This window comes from Bufo bufo, chromosome 3 (assembly GCF_905171765.1).
Source record: "Bufo bufo chromosome 3, aBufBuf1.1, whole genome shotgun sequence".
Classification (NCBI taxonomy): Eukaryota; Metazoa; Chordata; class Amphibia; order Anura; family Bufonidae; genus Bufo; species Bufo bufo.
Genome location: NC_053391.1, coordinates 219,662,464 through 219,680,510, shown reverse-complemented (window position 1 = coordinate 219,680,510; position 18,047 = coordinate 219,662,464). Strand labels below are relative to the sequence as shown.

At 44.6% G+C, this 18,047-nt stretch overlaps 1 protein-coding gene across 4 annotated transcripts in view; it reads left to right on the top strand.

Annotated features, from left to right (window-relative positions):
- The first annotated feature begins 1,658 nt into the window (after nucleotides 1-1,658).
- Nucleotides 1,659-18,047, top strand: part of IKBKE (inhibitor of nuclear factor kappa B kinase subunit epsilon) — a 98,453-nt gene continuing 82,064 nt past the window's right edge. For 2 of the 4 annotated variants that reach the window (XM_040423958.1, XM_040423954.1), the window contains exon 1: nucleotides 1,659-1,913. The gene's annotated coding sequence lies outside the window, so the exon portion shown is untranslated. Of the gene's footprint in view, nucleotides 1,937-9,734; nucleotides 9,757-18,047 lie in introns of those variants that run through there. The other 2 variants (XM_040423955.1, XM_040423956.1) reach the window with 2 other exon arrangements.

Here is an 18,047-nt window from a genome sequence, read left to right as displayed (position 1 = left end):
ATTAGCTGCATTCATCAATCATCACTGCTGGAGGATGAACGAATGTTATTGTGATCGCTTGTCTGATTTCAAGTTTCAGTGTTTGTCACTATCACCCCCCTACTTATATAGAGCGACGTGCTCCCTACAGTCATTATTGTGCCACATAAACATTTAGATCATCCAACAAATGAGGTTTGCTCCTTTTTAGCTGATCACCTGCACATTGGCTAATTTGCCTGAACATAAGGAGTTAGAGGGGTATGCTGGAGATAGAGAGGTATGCTAGAAATGACTTATTTTTAAAGTGTAACTGCCATTTTATTTTTATTTGTGTAATGTATATTCGGCGCAGGCGCAGAGAGAAAGGCGGCAGCCGAATACTGAACAGGACGGCGCAGGCGCGAGATTTACACGGCAGACAGGGCCAGCAGGAGAACCAACGCTGGCCTGGCCCTGTCAATCAAGACAGAAGGGTCGTGGAAATGAGGTGGGCGAACGGAGCATCTAGGAGCAGGTGCAATGTCCCCCCCTGCTCCTAGAGGCTCATTTGCATATAATAAAAGTTAAAATTACACGAAAACGGGGGCATACTTAAATAAAAGAAATGCAGAGTTAAATTCAGGTGACATTTTCACATCTATAATGTCAGCCTGTTTAATAGCGAAAATTAGGGTGACAGAAACCGTTTATGGCACCCTATAGTGCCCCCAGCAGTAACAAGGCTCCTTTATAAGGCACCCTTTAGAGCCCCCAGTAGTAATAAATCTGCCATAGTGTACCCAGTAGTTATATTACCCCCTATAACGGAATAAGTATTTATAAAGCCCCCTGTAGTAGCCCCAATATTTATAAAGCCCTGAAGCAGTGCATCCTGTAGTTATAATGACCCCCTGTAGTGTACCCTGTATTATAATGCCCCCGTGTGCCAGTACATATAATGCTCCATTTAGTGCCCATATGTAAAATGCCTCCTGTAGTGCTCTGGCCTGTCTTATAATGCCCCCTATAGTGCCTCCTGTATTATAATTCACCTGTAGTGGTCTGGTCTGTATTATAATGCCCCCTATAGTGCCCCCTGTAGTATAATACCATCCTGTAGTGCTAGTATGTATAATGCTCTCAACTCCAGCAACTCCCCCTCATGGCAGAAGCAGGCCTGACCTTGTCCATGTTTAAATGTGGGAATCAAAGCACAGTGAAGACACCCGAGGACCCACAAAGCCTGAACTAAGCTTCCTTTCACAAGTTTCACAGGGAGGATGTTGATTTAAAAAAATAGGTCAATTCTGGACAACCCCTTTAATTCTGCTTAGATATTTTTTTTCCTGTTCCAATCCTAACAGAACATTTCTGCATGTAAATATAAGAGGTCAGACCGCCATCCTGATTACATCTGATTGTAGCATTTTTCTGTGGGCAGCACAGTGGCTCAGTAGTGCCTTGCAGCACCGGGGTCCTAGGTTCAAATCCTCCCATGGTCAACATCTGCATGAAGGATATGTTTCCTCCCAAAGACATCCTAAGATTGTGAGCTCCTCTGAGGACAGCAAGTAATAATTATGTCTGTAAGGCACCATTTAATAGGTCAGCGCTATATAAGTCAATAAATAAAATCTGTACCACATGTAAAGGGGCACAGCATAAGTTTATTCCAATTAGGAGGGACAATTACTAGGCACAGATAAAAGCCATAAAGTCATATATGTAAAATAATAACAGAGAAGAAGGAAGTATGAAATAATTTAACGCTTAAAGAGATATCTTTAGAATGTAGCTGCTCTGGTATAGGTGCGCTGTCCCTTTAAGAGGGTTGTCTCTGGTGATGAAACAAAAGAGAAACAAGGAAGTCAGCATGTTGGTGTGTGGATGTGACTGAAGAACACCGGGACGACACAGAAGTCATAGGGCTGGGGTCTCCTTCATACATGCAGGTATGTGTGCTCTGAACAGAAAGGTGAGTACTGAAGTTCCTGTATGTGCTGGTCTGCCTGTAAGTGACATGCATCCCATGTGCTGCTACATGTGTGCACACAAGTCTCCGATACATTCCTTTACTATGTTTATTCATTCTTCTTAGTATTTTAACGTCATGTGTGATTGCTACTACCCCAATCTCGCAGAAAGCTGTGGTGTTACATATGGATCTCAAACTAGAGAGCGAAATAATAGGAAATTGGGGTTTACTGCTGTCACAACTACATTTTCAGGTTTTGAGGATTTATAGTTTTTTTTATATCTATAATATCCACGATTCTAAGAATTTAGTTATACGGACATGAACAGTAAAGTACGGTAAATGTTCATGGCCGGGGAGGGCCCCTGCCTCTTCTTATTTGGGCCGTATACGCTGAATTACATACAGGGACTATTATACACTATACACCGTTTATGGTTGGGTCATTGTTGAAATTGATTATAATAATATTATATAATATGCAGAGCTGTGTTTCATATAACACCCACCGTCGTCAATAGTGTTCAGCTCAGGCTTGATTGCAGATGAGGAAATCTGTGTTGGGCACTTTCTTTTTTGGTTGAGGTCACCCTGTAACCAAAGCACATCACAGAGCTTGTTCTGTAAACTCCAACAGGGACTGTAATCTGTACTTTCTAGGAGCCTGCCTGATTTGTATAGGAGACCCACAACGGTGCCTGGACTTAGAACTGTTGACTATGGTCATTAGTACTTATGGCTGAGCCAAGGGGCATAGTAAAGATGATCACACATGTAGTGTAGGGTTACTAGCTAATATTACAGTATGCCTTGTCTTTACACTTTACAACTTGCACTGTGCCGAAGTTTGCCTCATTAGGTCACACCCCTTGACTCGCTCTTAAAGGGTTTGTCTGAGATAATTAAACATCTTGAACAAGCTTTCTAATAGCCTAAAATCAAAGAACTCATGTTATACACACCCTTTTCCCAGCGTTGTTCTCTGTGGCACTGGTCCAGTCCTCCTGATTAGGGATGAGCGAACCGAACCCGAGTTCGGGAAATGTTTTTTTACAGTACAAATTAATTTATGAAGTTATTATGCGAAGTCTCGCGAGACTTCGCGAAGCAATAACTTTGCCTACTCGGAGCCAATACATTCTAATACTGTACTGAGCTCCTGTTCCGTACAGTATTAGAACAAAGTTTTATGCCAATCGACTTCAGATGTTTCATCCGAAGTCGATTCGCTCACCCCTACTCCTGATGCTGCTTGTTTATGTGGCGTGCAGGTATATGGCACTTGACCATTTCAGCCAATTATTGTCTTCAGCAGTCACATGTCGTTCGCCTGCGTGTCACTATGCATGTCATAAGCGCAGGTTCCCATTAAATATGTTAACCGCACCATAAAACCAGAAGGAAAGTGTGCACAGAAATCCATGGGCCTTGCATATCATAGTGTCATGTAGTCTCTATTATAGGGGAGGAAGGGGTTAAATGCAATCTGTCACCAGTTTTCTACTGCCCTAAGGTCCAGTGCATGTCAATCAGTCCCCATATTGATGAGCTCTGATTGACAGTTTTTTTCCACATGAATCAGCAGCGGTGGGCGGGGAGAGCCATGAGCTTATGAATATTCAGGCCTCATCATTATGCATTAGAGCTGGGCTGGGGTAATTAATGTAAGTTTAACCATCATTTTGCTAAGGGGATCTGCCACTTGTTTATGTTGCCCTTAGTTAGGACACCATAAAACTGGTGACAGATTCCCTTTAACAAGAGCTGACTGCAATGTACTCCTGGGAGACAAGAGCTACACAGAGATGAGTAAGAAAAGAGAAAATGGTGATCATTACACTGGAAAGCAGCATTTATTGGATTGATATAGTGGGTATACATTACTCCATGTTTTATAATTTTACATTTGTGGGATAACCCCTGTAAAGAGTTCCTAACTTGTATGTTTTATTAACCACTTCATTACCAGAGTATTTATCCCCCTTCCTTACCAGGTCAGTTTTTCAGTTGTATCAATGCGTCTATCTAACTGCAAATAACTGATTCATTTCTGAGCCAGCCTACATGTATTTGATATTATTTTTCTCGGGACACCTTAGATCTTTATTTTGTGCCATTAGATGATGGATATAATATTAAAAAAATATATATTGAAAATTATGAAAATAAATATTTTCCTTTTCAGTTTTTTTCTATTACAAAAGGTTTCAAGACAAAACATTTCTAAAACCATTCCCGTACGCTTGTACCATGAAAATGGACGCTATTTATGTAATTTATCTACTGGCTGGGCCCACCGCAAGACTTCAAAAGACTGGAGCGCATTTGGGATTTTGGCGGCCTTTTTTTCTATTGCTGGTTATATAGCACAGTACTGCCAGAAAAATCTTGTACAGCACCAAAACGCAACAAGCCCCTTCAAAATGACTTTTTTTTATATTATTCATCTTGGGGAAATTTGGACATTTAAAGTTTTTTTTTTAAATTCATTTTTTATTTTTTTTATCATTTCTTTTTTATTTACTTTTTTTTAAGTGAATCAACCCGTTTTTGCCACAGTCAAGGCAGGAAGAGGTTAATTCCCAACCTGCAGGCTGACATTTCATTTTAAAGCCAGCAAGAGGCGCTCTTACATAAGAAAAAGCGCTCCCTGACAGCTTTCTACTTCTTCAATGTTATACACTCTTGTAGCAGAGTGCTACAAGCGTGTATTACAACTACACCGCTCCTACAGGTCATGGTACACCTCCCTGTGACTGCAGCTGTCTAAATACAGCGCAGTCACCGCGATCTGCGACGGCACAGGCCGCCAGAAGATTGCAATTTAACCCGGCACTTTTTGGATGTCAGGTTACAGATAAGAGCTTACCGCCGTCACGTCTTGTGGCGGTAGGCAAGTGGTTAAATACATGTATTCCCCATAAAAAAAATTCACCAGTTTTGCAACTTTTTAAATGCTATTGTGACCTTTTTATTTGCAACTGGTATTTTTACGCCACCTTCATCAGTTTTTCTAAAAAAAGGGGAGCGACGATGGCGGGATATGGGCACATTTATCATTATGTATGCCAGAAACGGGTGTAATTAAAGACTGAAATCATAGCTGGTGTAGATTTTAGTCTGGCGCATGGACTGCCGGAGGGGGCATTTAATTTATGACAAGGTCTGCACCTTGTAAATTGGCAGCATAGGGCCCGTCAAGACTGGTGTAGCACTTGATGGTATTGATAGATCTAGGGCTTTTATTCCAAGTAGATGTCCTGCTCTGTAATTGGCATTGTTGTTGCTTTTTGGATGAGACCATGGTGGCATTTTGTGGTAAAATCAGGCAGCAGTGACCACTGTCGGTGGTTGTGGCTCAGCCATGTGCAGCCACCTACATCATGCGGTCTCACTTAGGGCTCATTCAGATGGCCGTATGCTGTCCGCAAAAGTGCGGATCCGTTGTTTTCGTGGATTAGATGCGGACCCATTTATTTCTATGGGGCCCTTTTTTTGTGTTCTATGGCTCCACAAAACAAATAAAACATGTCCTATACTTGTTAGTGAAAATCAGGACGTGGCCCCATCTATAGGGTCCACAACAATGCGGAATGCAATCTGTTTTTTTGCAGACATGCTGAACTGTGCACAAATAAATGGATCTGAATGAGCCCTTAATGTGAGCCATTCCAATATTAGCACATTATTAGCGTGTTTCCAAATAAAATCCATATTTTCACACATTTGAAACAGGAGTAGTCTACATACCAGGTAGAATTTACATGTTCCTGACATATCATCAGAGTTTCTGAACACAAAAGAGGAGTCAGGAAGCAATTCTTGTGAAATTTATAATTATCCATTTAGCTGATTTAATGAAGAAGATGAATGATATGAGATGAAATTAAAATGTAGCTCTGGGTTCACTTTACACCGCTTCAGTTATTAAGAAATTGTATTATATGCAATTCCCTAATCTGTTCCCAGTCACAGACTCGCTCTTACTGCATACAGCAGCCACAATAAAAAAGCTAATTTTTAAGCAAACTATAGTCCATCAACTCTATAGCATGTGTCTATGGAATGTAATGCCTGTATCCTGGTGATGGATATGCAGCGATCTGGAGGGGGGGGGATCAAGGATTGGAGGAGGAGTTGTGGCTCTAGTAGTGGTAGTAGTACTCACCATTCACAGTGGCACACACCCTGGCTCCCTGGGCAGTGCACCGTGAGTGGAGGGTGCACCCCTCCTTCCCAGTACTTGGGGGTCCTGCTGGTGTTTGGTAGAGTGCCCTTGATGATGAACAAGGCAGGAAGGTAGATGTAGGCCGGCAGATGGATGATGGAGTCAGTAGTCAGGCCCAGTTTAGTTGAAACAGATAACAGTCTCTTTACTGTGGATGATGAAAGTTGCAGTACAAAGAGCAGCAACAGGCACAGTTCTGAGGTATAAAACAGTGTAGTCTTCTCCTAATAGCTGTGTATGGGCAGCCACATTGATGCAAAGTCCAAGGTTATCTTCACTGTCTCTGCACATACACTCACCTGGTCCTAGACAATCTGTGGGTATCCTTCCTGCTTTCCCTCATGCTTACTTTCCTGGCAAAGTTGCTTTGCTCTGGTAGCTTCTCACTCCACAGGAATGAGGTTTTTCCTGTAGAAACATCCTCTTTTTTGTTATCAGCTTCTGTCAGGCATACAAACTGTTGCTTTCTCCTCAGCCCTCGCCAGACTCTCTGGCTGATGCAATCATGCTACACAGCTCCTCTCTCAAAGGAGGTGGACAAGCCTTTCTCCTTCTGAGTAGGGCACAATAACTAAGCTGCACCACCTACAGACAGCTCTTGGGATCACATTCAAAGCATAACACAGGGCAATAACTATTATTTATTTATTTAGTATACTCACTTATATAGCGCTGACATATTCCGCAGCGCTTTACAGACATTAGCATCACACTGTCCCCGATGGGGCTGAGTACCCAGAGGAAACCCACGCAAACATGGAGTGAACATACAAACTCCATAAATATGTTGTCCTTGGTCGGATTCCCATGGTTATGCTGCCCATATTAGCATCACACTATGTCACGGTCCCTCCTGTGAGAGAGGTGGGAAGATCGGATAGACTTGCTGCACGTGAGGCTATCTGATAGGTCTCTCTGTTTTCCTCTATGTATGTTGTTGTTTGGCAGGATCTCACCTCTCCTCAGGTGCCGCTCGTTATCAGTGATGAGGCTCTATTTAGATCCGCCTCACACTACTGACCATGTTGATAGTTTCTGCTTTAAGTTGCTAGTGCTGGTTTGTCTCCTGTTCTACATACATCTCTAAGCTAAGTACTTGTTGCCTTCGCTGTTTCTTATTATCTGGTGTGTGTTGTTTCTAGGCCTCAGGGAGACGCAGGTTCCTTCATTCTGGAAGGAACCAGCTGTCTCATCCCCTGGTACCTATCCTAGGGCTCGTCAGTTTTAGCAGGGCTTTAGGTATCTGGTATATGAGTATTTCCACCATCAGGATCTGCTCATACTGGCAGGAGTTAGGGAAAGACCTAATGATTACTAGGAAGTCACCATCCCTCTTCCTTAGCTTTTGAGGCCTAGATTGTTGTCTATTTGTTGTGGTGTGTATTTGGTGTTTTCCCTTCCCCTTAACCAATGACATTATCAACCGCACAAACCATTATCCTTTGTTTTATTGGTGCAGCTATGGATACTGTTTCTGCAGTGGTCGATTATTATTTCATTGCTGAAAGGTGATGCTCAGTCTTGGGCTTTCTCTTTGCCGACTGGTTCACAATCCCTCCGGTTGGTAGATTAATTTTTCAGAGCTCTGAGACTTATCTACGATGACCCATATCGGGTTTACCTGGCCGAATCTAAGTTGCGTTGCTTGCGGCAGGGAGAGCGTTCAGCTGAGTCCTATTGATCTGAATTTAGGAGGTGGGCAACTGATACGGAGTGGAATGACCCAGCTCTCTGTAGTCAATTTTGTCAAGGACTGTCTGAGAACCTGAAGGACGCCTTGGCATTTCACGCAAATCCAGAGTCATTGGAGGCTGCCATGTCTCTGGTGGTGCGTATTGATAGACGCCTGAGGGAGAGATCTAAAGTTCCTCTCGCTCGGGACGTATTATCATACAGGGAAGCGGTCTCTTCTGACACTCTGCGTAAAGAGACACTCGAGCTTGTGTCTGGTGATGAGCCAATGCAATTGGGTCAGGTCTCACCTGGACCAGGTGATAAAAACTTTAGGGCTAAGAAAAGACTTTGTAAACGTATGTCCTTATTTTAAACATCAAGGTGAAAAGGGAAAGAAAAGTCCTAATGTGTCTACTCCTTCTCACTCTTGGTAGTGTGGATGGGGAAGTTGAGAATGTACTTTTGTCTTTTACCGGTAGTACCCGATTTCTCCTGCCTGCCAAGGTGGCGCTAGATTCCAAAACTGTGGAAATGGAAGTATTTATTGACAGTGGGGCAAGGGTTAACTTAGTGGATGGCCAGTTTGTCCGTATGCATGGTTTGACAACAAGCGCATTAGACAAAAATATATCTGTGTTTGCGATTGATTCCGCCCCTCTCTCTCAAAAGTGTCTGTCTAAAATGGTGCAGGACATTTGCCTAAAGGTGGGAGATTCTCATATTGAATCCATTTCATGTTTTGTGCTGGAGGGTTTGCCTGCTCCTCTGGTGTTAGGTTTACTATGGTTAACCAAACATAACCCTACTATCGATTGCCAAGCGAGACAGATTCTCGATTGGAGTGATTTCTGCCTTGACGACTGTCTTAGCACGTCGCTTTCTGTTGTAACTACTAAAATGTTACCTCCTTTACTTTCGGATTTTTCTGATGTATTCTCTAAGGGTGGAGACCAGGAATTGCCTCCTCATCGGGAGTATGATTGCCCCGTCAACCTTATTCTTAGAGCTAGATTGCCAAAGTCTCGGTTCTATAATCTTTCTGAACCCGAAAGAGTAGCTATGCGAGAGTATATCACCTAGAGTTTGGCTAAAGGTCATATTAGACCAGGGCTCGACAAATCCCAGGCGCCAGGTCGCCATGGCGATCAGGAATTTTGTCCTGGCACCTTGGTATTTGCCCTCACATGGCTGCCCCCCAGTAATCCGGGGCACTCCCGGTATTCCGTTAGATTTCCCTACCTCGTTAGATTTCCCTACCCTCGTCACTTCCGGCCGCACCGGACATGACGTGTTCGGTTACCGCATATTAGCCTGAGAAAAGAAGAACAGCTCCCATTAGGTTCGCGTATTCTGTAACATACTGTCACGGGTGAAGTTGCAGATAGCTGGAACTTATAAATAAACGACCGACTGGCTTGATCCCAAACTAAGGAACATATAGGTGAGCCCTTTAAAACCCTAAGAGCTCTCCCTGACTGCTATGCACATGCAAGGGTCTCAATGGTAGACGATTGCATGCCCACGTACCTAAGACTGTGTGACACCTGAAAACCCTATAATAGTGAGGGGACACGACCACCGGCTCCCTGCACTGAATACAGACGGAGTCAGGGTCAACTAGAATCAAGCTAGCAAGGAAACACAATAAAGGAAAAGACTTATCTGAGCAAACAGCAGCAGCAGCCTCCAGCAGTGAACACTTCATCCAGGAAGTAGTAAAAACCACAAAGTGAGGCAGTATGGGAGGGAATATAAAGGAAGACGATTAGTCTAAATAAGTGGCACCTGGCAGAAGGAAAGGAGCTGACAAAGTGAAACCAAAACAAAGAACGTCATGCAAGAGGTAGAGAGCTTTATGGATTGTGACCGAGGCGGGTAAGAATATACTTGTTGGTGCGCGGCCTCAGTAAAAATGGAGGTAGGCTTATCTCCGTGCCGGGGAAGGGTTAATCCGGGCAACCGAATCATGTGATGTTACCCCCGGTGGGCCTAATAGAGCTGGGATGTGTGGAGCAGTAAATGACATAACCTGCACAAAAAAAAACACAACAATCCCCAAGTTTTCTTATTCTTATTATTTTTATTTTTTTAAATACTAATGACCTATCCTCAAGATCAGTATCTGATCAGTGGGGCTCTGACTGGATGGCCACAGCCTCTTCAAGCTGCTGATAGTTGATCGTCCTGGGTGTCCGACCCCCATTGGTCAGAGGGTATAAAACACTTGGACAACCCCTTTAACCACCTCAGCCCCTATAGCTTAAACACCCTTAATGACCAGGCCACTTTTTACACTTCTGACCTACACTACTTTAACCGTTTATTGCTCGGTCATGCAACTTACCACCTAAATGAATTTTACCTCCTTTTCTTCTCACTAATGGAGCTTTCATTTGGTGGTATTTCATTGCTGCTGACATTTTTAATTTTTTTGTTATTAATCAAAATTTAACGATTTTTTTGCAAAAAAATGACATTTTTCACTTTCAGTTGTAAAATTTTGCAAAAAAAACGACATCCATATATAAATTTTGCTCTAAATTTATTGTTCTACATGTCTTTGATAAAACAAAAATGTTTGGGTAAAAAAAAAAAAATGGTTTGGGTAAAAGTTATAGCGTTTACAAACTATGGTACAAAAATGTGAACTTCCGCTTTTTGAAGCAGCTCTGACTTTCTGAGCACCTGTCATGTTTCCTGAGGTTCTACAATGCCCAGACAGTACAAACACCCCACAAATGACCCCATTTCGGAAAGTAGACACCCTAAGGTATTCGCTGATGGGCATAGTGAGTTCATAGAACCTTTTATTTTTTGTCACAAGTTAGCGGAAAATGATGATTTTTTTTTTTTTTTCTTACAAAGTCTCATATTCCACTAACTTGTGACAAAAAATAAAAACTTCTATGAACTCACTATGCCCATCAGCGAATACCTTGGGGTGTCTTCTTTCCAAAATGGGGTCACTTGTGGGGTAGTTATACTGCCCTGGCATTCTAGGGGCCCAAATGTGTGGCCATTTTTTACAGATTTTGATTTCAAACCACTTCTCACGCATTCGGCCCCTAAAATGCCAGGGCAGTATAACTACCCCACAAGTGACCCCATTTTGGAAAGAAGACACCCCAAGGTATTTCGTGATGGGCATAGTGAGTTCATGGAAGTTTTTATTTTTTGTCACAAGTTAGTGGAATATGAGACTTTGTAAGGAAAAAAATAAATTAAAAAAAATCATCATTTTCCGCTAACTTGTGACAAAAAATAAAAAATTCTAGGAACTCGCCATGCCCCTCACGGAATACCTTGGGGTGTCTTCTTTCCAAAATGGGGTCACTTGTGGGGTAGTTATACTGCCCTGGCATTCTAGGGGCCCTAATGTGTGGTAAGTAGGTAAATGACCTGTGAAATCCGAAAGGTGCTCTTTGGAATGTGGGCCCCTTTGCCCACCTAGGCTGCAAAAAAGTGTCACACATGTTATATCGCCGTATTCAGGAGAAGTTGGGCAATGTGTTTTGGGGTGTCTTTTTACATATACTCATGCTGGGTGAGAGAAATATCTCGGCAAAAGACAACTTTTCCCATTTTTTTATACAAAGTTGGCATTTGACCAAGATATTTATCTCACCCAGCATGGGTATATGTAAAATGACACCCCAAAACACATTGCCCAACTTCTCCTGAGTACGGCGATACCAGATGTGTGACACTTTTTTGCAGCCTAGATGCGCAAAGGGGCCCACATTCCTTTTATGAGGGCATTTTTAGACATTTGGATCCCAGACTTCTTCTCACGCTTTAGGGCCCCTAGAATGCCACGGCAGTATAAATACCCCACATGTGACCCCATTTTGGAAAGAAGACACCCCAAGGTATTCAATGAGGGGCATGGCGAGTTCATAGAAAATTTTTTTTTTGGCACAAGTTAGCGGAAATTGATATATATATTTTTTTTCTCACAAAGTCTCCCTTTCCGCTAACTTGGGACAAAAATTTCAATCTTTCATGGACTCAATATGCCCCTCACGGAATACCTTGGGGTGTCTTCTTTCCGAAATGGAGTCACATGTGGGGTATTTATACTGCCCTGGCATTCTAGGGGCCCTAAAGCGTGAGAAGAAGTCTGGAATATAAATGTCTAAAAATTTTTACGCATTTGGATTCCGTGAGGGGTATGGTGAGTTCATGTGAGATTTTATTTTTTGACACAAGTTAGTGGAATATGAGACTTTGTAAGAAAAAAAATAATAATTTCCGCTAACTTGGGCTAAAAAAATGTCTGAATGGAGCCTTACAGGGGGGTGATCAATGACAGGGGGGTGATCAATGACAGGGGGGTGATCAGGGAGTCTATATGGGGTGATCACCCCCCTGTCATTGATCACCCCCTTATAAGGCTCCATTCAGATGTCCGTATGTGTTTTGCGGATCCGATCCATGTATCAGTGGATCCGTAAAAATCATACGGACATCTGAATGCAGCCTTACAGGGGGGTGATCAATGACAGGGGGTGATCAATGACAGGGGGGTGATCAGGGAGTCTATATGGGGTGATCACCCCCCTGTCATTGATCACCCCCCTGTCATTGATCACCCCCCTATAAGGCTCCATTCAGATGTCCGTATGTGTTTTGCGGATCCGATCCATGTATCAGTGGATCCGTAAAAATCATACGGACATCTGAATGCAGCCTTACAGGGGGGTGATCAATGACGGGGGGTGATCAATGACAGGGGGGTGATCAATGACAGGGGGGTGATCAGGGAGTCTATATGGGATGATCACCCCCCTGTCATTGATCACCCCCCTATAAGGCTCCATACAGATGTCCGTATGTGTTTTGCGGATCCGATCCATGTATCAGTGGATCCGTAAAAATCATACGGACATCTGAATGCAGCCTTACAGGGGGGTGATCAATGACAGGGGGGTGATCAGGGAGTCTATATGGGGTGATCACCCCCCTGTCATTGATCACCCCCCTATAAGGCTCCATTCAGACGTCCGTATGTGTTTTGCGGATCCGATCCATGTATCAGTGGATCCGTAAAAATCATACGGACGTCTGAATGGAGCCTTACAAGGGGGTGATCAATGACAGGGGGGTGATCAGGGAGTCTATATGGGGTGATTACCCCCCTGTAAGGCTCCATTCAGACGCCTGTATGTGTTTTGCGGATCCGATCCATGTATCAGTGGATCCGTAAAAATCATACGGACGTCTGAATGGAGCCTTACAGGGGGGTGATCAATGACAGGGGGGTGATCAGGGAGTCTATATGGGGTGATCACCCCCGTTATTGATCACCCCCCCTGTAAGGCTGCATTCAGATGTCCGTATGCGTTTTGCGGATCCGATCCATGTATCAGTGGATCCGTAAAAATCATACGGACATCTGAATGCAGCCTTACAGGGGGGTGATCAATGACAGGGGGGTGATCAGGGAGTCTATATGGGGTGATCACCCCCGTCATTGATCACCCCCCTGTAAGGCTGCATTCAGATGTCCGTATGCGTTTTGCGGATCTGATCCATGTATCAGTGGATCCGTAAAAATCATACGGACATCTGAATGCAGCCTTACAGGGGGGTGATCAATGACAGGGGGGTGATCAGGGAGTCTATATGGGGTGATCACCCCCGTCATTGATCACCCCCTGTAAGGCTGCATTCAGATGTCCGTATGCGTTTTGCGGATCCGATCCATGTATCAGTGGATCCGTAAAAATCATACGGACATCTGAATGGAGCCTTACAGGGGGGTGATCAATGACAGGGGGTGATCAATGACAGGGGGGTGATCAGGGAGTCTATATGGGGTGATCAGGGGTTAATAAGGGGTTAATAAGTGACGGGGGGGGGGGTGTAGTGTAGTGTGGTGCTTGGTGCTACATATTGCTGAGCTACCTGTGTCCTCTGGTGGTCAATCCAAACAAAAGGGACCACCAGAGGACCAGGTAGCAGGTATATTAGACGCTGTTATCAAAACAGCGTCTAATATACCTGTTAGGGGTTAAAAAAATCGCATCTCCAGCCTGCCAGCGAACGATCGCCGCTGGCAGGCTGGAGATCTACTCGCTTACCTTCCGATCCTGTGAACGCGCGCGCCTGTGTGCGCGCGTTCACAGGAAATCTCGCGTCTCGCGAGATGACGCACGGATGCGTCCAGGAGGAATGAATCAACCACCTTCCGGACGCATCCGTGCGTTAGGCGGTCCGGAGGTGGTTAAAGGGATTTTCTAGGACTTTATAAGTTTCAGCATAGTTAATCAGTATTTGATCTGTGGGGCCCCCACTGATCAGCTGTTTGACCGTGCGGATGTGTGTGCAACTCTGTACACTGCCACTGTATATGTGTGTGTGATTCTGTACACTGCCACTGTATATGTGTGTGCGATTCTGTACACTGCCGCTGTATATGTTGTTAATGCCCATGTTGTTTGGTTCTAGACTTCTTTATATGTTAATTTAAGATGTTTGATTTTTGTCGCTGAAAATAAGGCTTTATAAGGTAAAAAAAATAAACGGCTCCTAACTCTTTTAGCTGGCTCTTCTTTGTTAAAAAAAAGGATGGAACTCTTAGGCCATGTTTGGACTTCCGTGAGCTTAATCGCATCACTATCCGTGACCCCTATCTCCTTCCTTTGATCCCAAATTTATTCAATCAGATTGTCGGCGCCAAGGTGTTCTTTAAGTTGGATTTTAGTGGCCATATAATCTGATAAGAGTCAAGGAAGGGGACGAATGGAAAACAGCCTTTAATACTCCTGAGGGTCATTTTGAGAATCTGGTCATGCCTTTTGGTTTGTCCAATGCTCCCGCGGTTTTTCAACACTTCATCAATGACATCTTTCATCATCTGGTGGGCAGGTGTGTGGTGGTTTATCTGGATGATATTTTAATTTATTCCCCTGATATGGAGATGCATACGGATCACGTGAGACAGGTCTTACAGATTCTAAGAGAGAATAAATTGTATGCCAAAATGGAGAAGTGTGTATTTGAGTTCCCTGAAGTGCAATTCCTGGGGTACCTACTCTCATCTTCGGGTTTTCGTATGGATCCGGAAAAAGTCCATGCTGTGTTGGACTGGGAGCGACCCCAAGATCTGAAGGCACTCATGTGATTTTTGGGGTTCACCAACTACTACCGTAAATTTATTTTGAATTACTCAACTGTTGTTAAACCATTAACTGATATGACTAAGAAAGGCGTGGATTTCTCAGTCTGGTCTGAAGAAGCATTGCATGCTTTTTCAGCAATAAAGGAATGTTTTGCTTTTCCTCCTATTCTGGTGCAACCGGATGTGTCACAACTATTTATTGTGGAAGTTGATGCATCAGAGCAGGGCCGGCTCCAGGTTCATGTGGGCCCTTGGGCGATAAATCCCAGTGGGCCCCCATGAGGCATTTTTTTACGTTGACATGTCCCCCTGTGGCTCCTACACGGTATAATGACCCCCAGTGGCCCCTATACAGTATAATGACTACTAGTGGCCCTTCACGCAGTATAATGAACCCCCAATTCCCCCCCCCCCCACTGTATAATGACCACCTGTGGCCCTGCATTCAGAATAATAACCCCCAGTCGCCCCCATTTAGAATAATGACCCCCAGTAGCCCCCACACTGGGGGAATACTGTATGGAGGGGGTGATTATACTGAATGTAGGGTCATTGGTGATCATTATACTAAATGGGGGACACTGGGGGTCATTATACTATGTAAAGGGCCCTCACAGTATAATGACCCCACAGTGACCCTCCATTCAGAATAATGACCCCCAGTCGCCCCCACACTGGGGGTTATACTGTATGGAGGGGGCACAAGGGGTTATTATATTTAATGGGGGCTCTGGTGGTCATTATGCTAAATGGAGGGTCAATGGGGATCATTATACTAAATGGGGGGCACTGGGAGTCATTATACTGTGTAAGGGGCCCTCACAGTGTGATGAATGACCCCCCAGTGGCCCCCTCACATAGCTATCATTGCAGGGGAGCTGGCGGTCCTGTCGATCACTATCCGCAGCTCCCTGCGCTCCTTCTCTACGGCGGCCCGCTGCAGCAGTGAGCCAGGCCTGGAGGTGAGAAGGAGATGTGCAGTGATGGAGCTAGAACTGACTGGGCCCCACAGCGAAATTTAGTACGCCCCCCTCCCCCCAATGTGTGTTCACATTACGTTTTTCCTATCGGTTTGATGTATACACATGTGCAGCACTCCACGTTTTTGTATCCTGCAGAGTCAAGTAAAAAATGCAGACGTTAACGTATATGTTTTTTTACCATGGAACTGTATGGTGAACGGACGCCACTGTACGGCATCAGTCTGAGGCATCTGGTAACGCAGACATTTTTGGTATACATTAAATGGATGGAAAAAATAGGATGTGAACCCAGCCCTAGTGTCAGAATAAGGCTACTTTCACACTTGCGGCAGAGAGATCCGGCAAGCAGTTCCGTCGCCGGAACTGCCTGCCGGATCAGGCAAAATGTATGCTAACTGATGGCATTAGTAAGACTGATCAGGATCCTGATCAGTCTTAAAAATGCCTGATCAGTCGAAAAAATGCATTGAAATGCCGGATCCGTCTTTCCGGTGTCATCCGGCAAAAACGGATCCAGCATTTATTTTTTCACCTTTTTTTCAGTCTGCGCATGCGCATACCGGAAGGACGGATCCGGCATTCCGGTATTCTGAATGCCGGATCCGGCACTAATACATTCCTATGGGAAAAAATGCCTGATCCGGCATTCAGGCAAGCCTTCAGTTTTTTTAGCCGGAGATAAAACCGTAGCATGCTACGGTTTTCTCTTTTGCCTGATCAGTCAAAAAGACTGAACTGAAGACATCCTGATGCAAACTGAACGGATTAGGGCTCTTTCACACTTGCGTTCTTTTCTTCCGGCATAGAGATCCGTCGTCGGGGCTCTATGCCGGAAGAATCCTGATCAGTTTTATCCTAATGCATTCTGAATGGAGAGAAATCCGTTCAGGATGCATCAGGATGTCTTCAGTTCCGGAACGGAACGTTTTTTGGCCGGAGAAAATACCGCAGCATGCTGCGCTTTTTGCTCCGGCCAAAAATCCTGAACACTTGCCGCAAGGCCAGATCCGGAATTAATGCCCATTGAAAGGCATTGATCCGGATCCGGCCTTAAGCTAAACGTTGTTTCGGCGCATTGCCGGATCCGACGTTTAGCTTTTTGCTGAATGGTTACCATGGCTGCCGGGACGCTAAAGTCCTGGCAGCCATGGTAAAGTGTAGTGGGGGAGCAGTATACTTACCGTCCGTGCGGCTCCCCGGGCGCTCCAGAGTGACGTCAGGGCGCCCCACGCACATGGGTGACGTGATCACATGGCACGTCATCCATGCGCATGGGGCGCTCTGACGTCATTCTGGAGCGCCCCGGGAGCCGCACGGACGGTAAGTATACTGCTCCCCCGCTCCCCACTACTACTATGGCAACCAGGACTTTAATAGCGTCCTGGCTGCCATAGTAACACTGAACGCATTTTGAAGACGGATGCGTCTTCAAATGCTTTCAGTTCACTTGCGTTTTTCCGGATCCGACGTGTAATTCCGGCAAGTGGAGTACACGCCGGATCCGGACAACGCAAGTGTGAAAGAGGCCTTACTCTCCATTCAGAATGCATGGGGATATGCCTGATCAGTTCTTTTCCGGTATAGAGCCCCTGTGACGGAACTCTATGCTGGAAAAGAAAAACGCAAGTGTGAAAGTATCCTAAGCCCCAGTACACAGCGGAGCAGCGTGGCGGAGAGGGGAGGCCGCCATGTACTGACAGAGCGCTACCTGGTCCTGGTGGTCAGGGGTGAGGACAGTGCTTCCCAAGGATCATTTTCTACTGGGAAATACAGGGCACAGTATAGTACACTAAAATCTATATAATATAAAGATATTAACCCTACCCCCGAATAATAATACAATTAGGGGGTCATTTATCATATAGAAATACGTCTATATTAGGCGTATTTCTGACACAGATGTGGCGCAAAGGTCCTTAACACCGCAATCTGTATCTTTTCCCGCTCATGCCAGGTCTAAAAAAAGTGGTGTGGGCAGAAAGGGATACAGTTATGGCCATGCAGTTATTGGATACCACCGCCATATAGTGATAACACCGCCATATAGTGATAACACCGCCATATAGTGATAACACCGCCATATAGTGATAACACCGCCATACA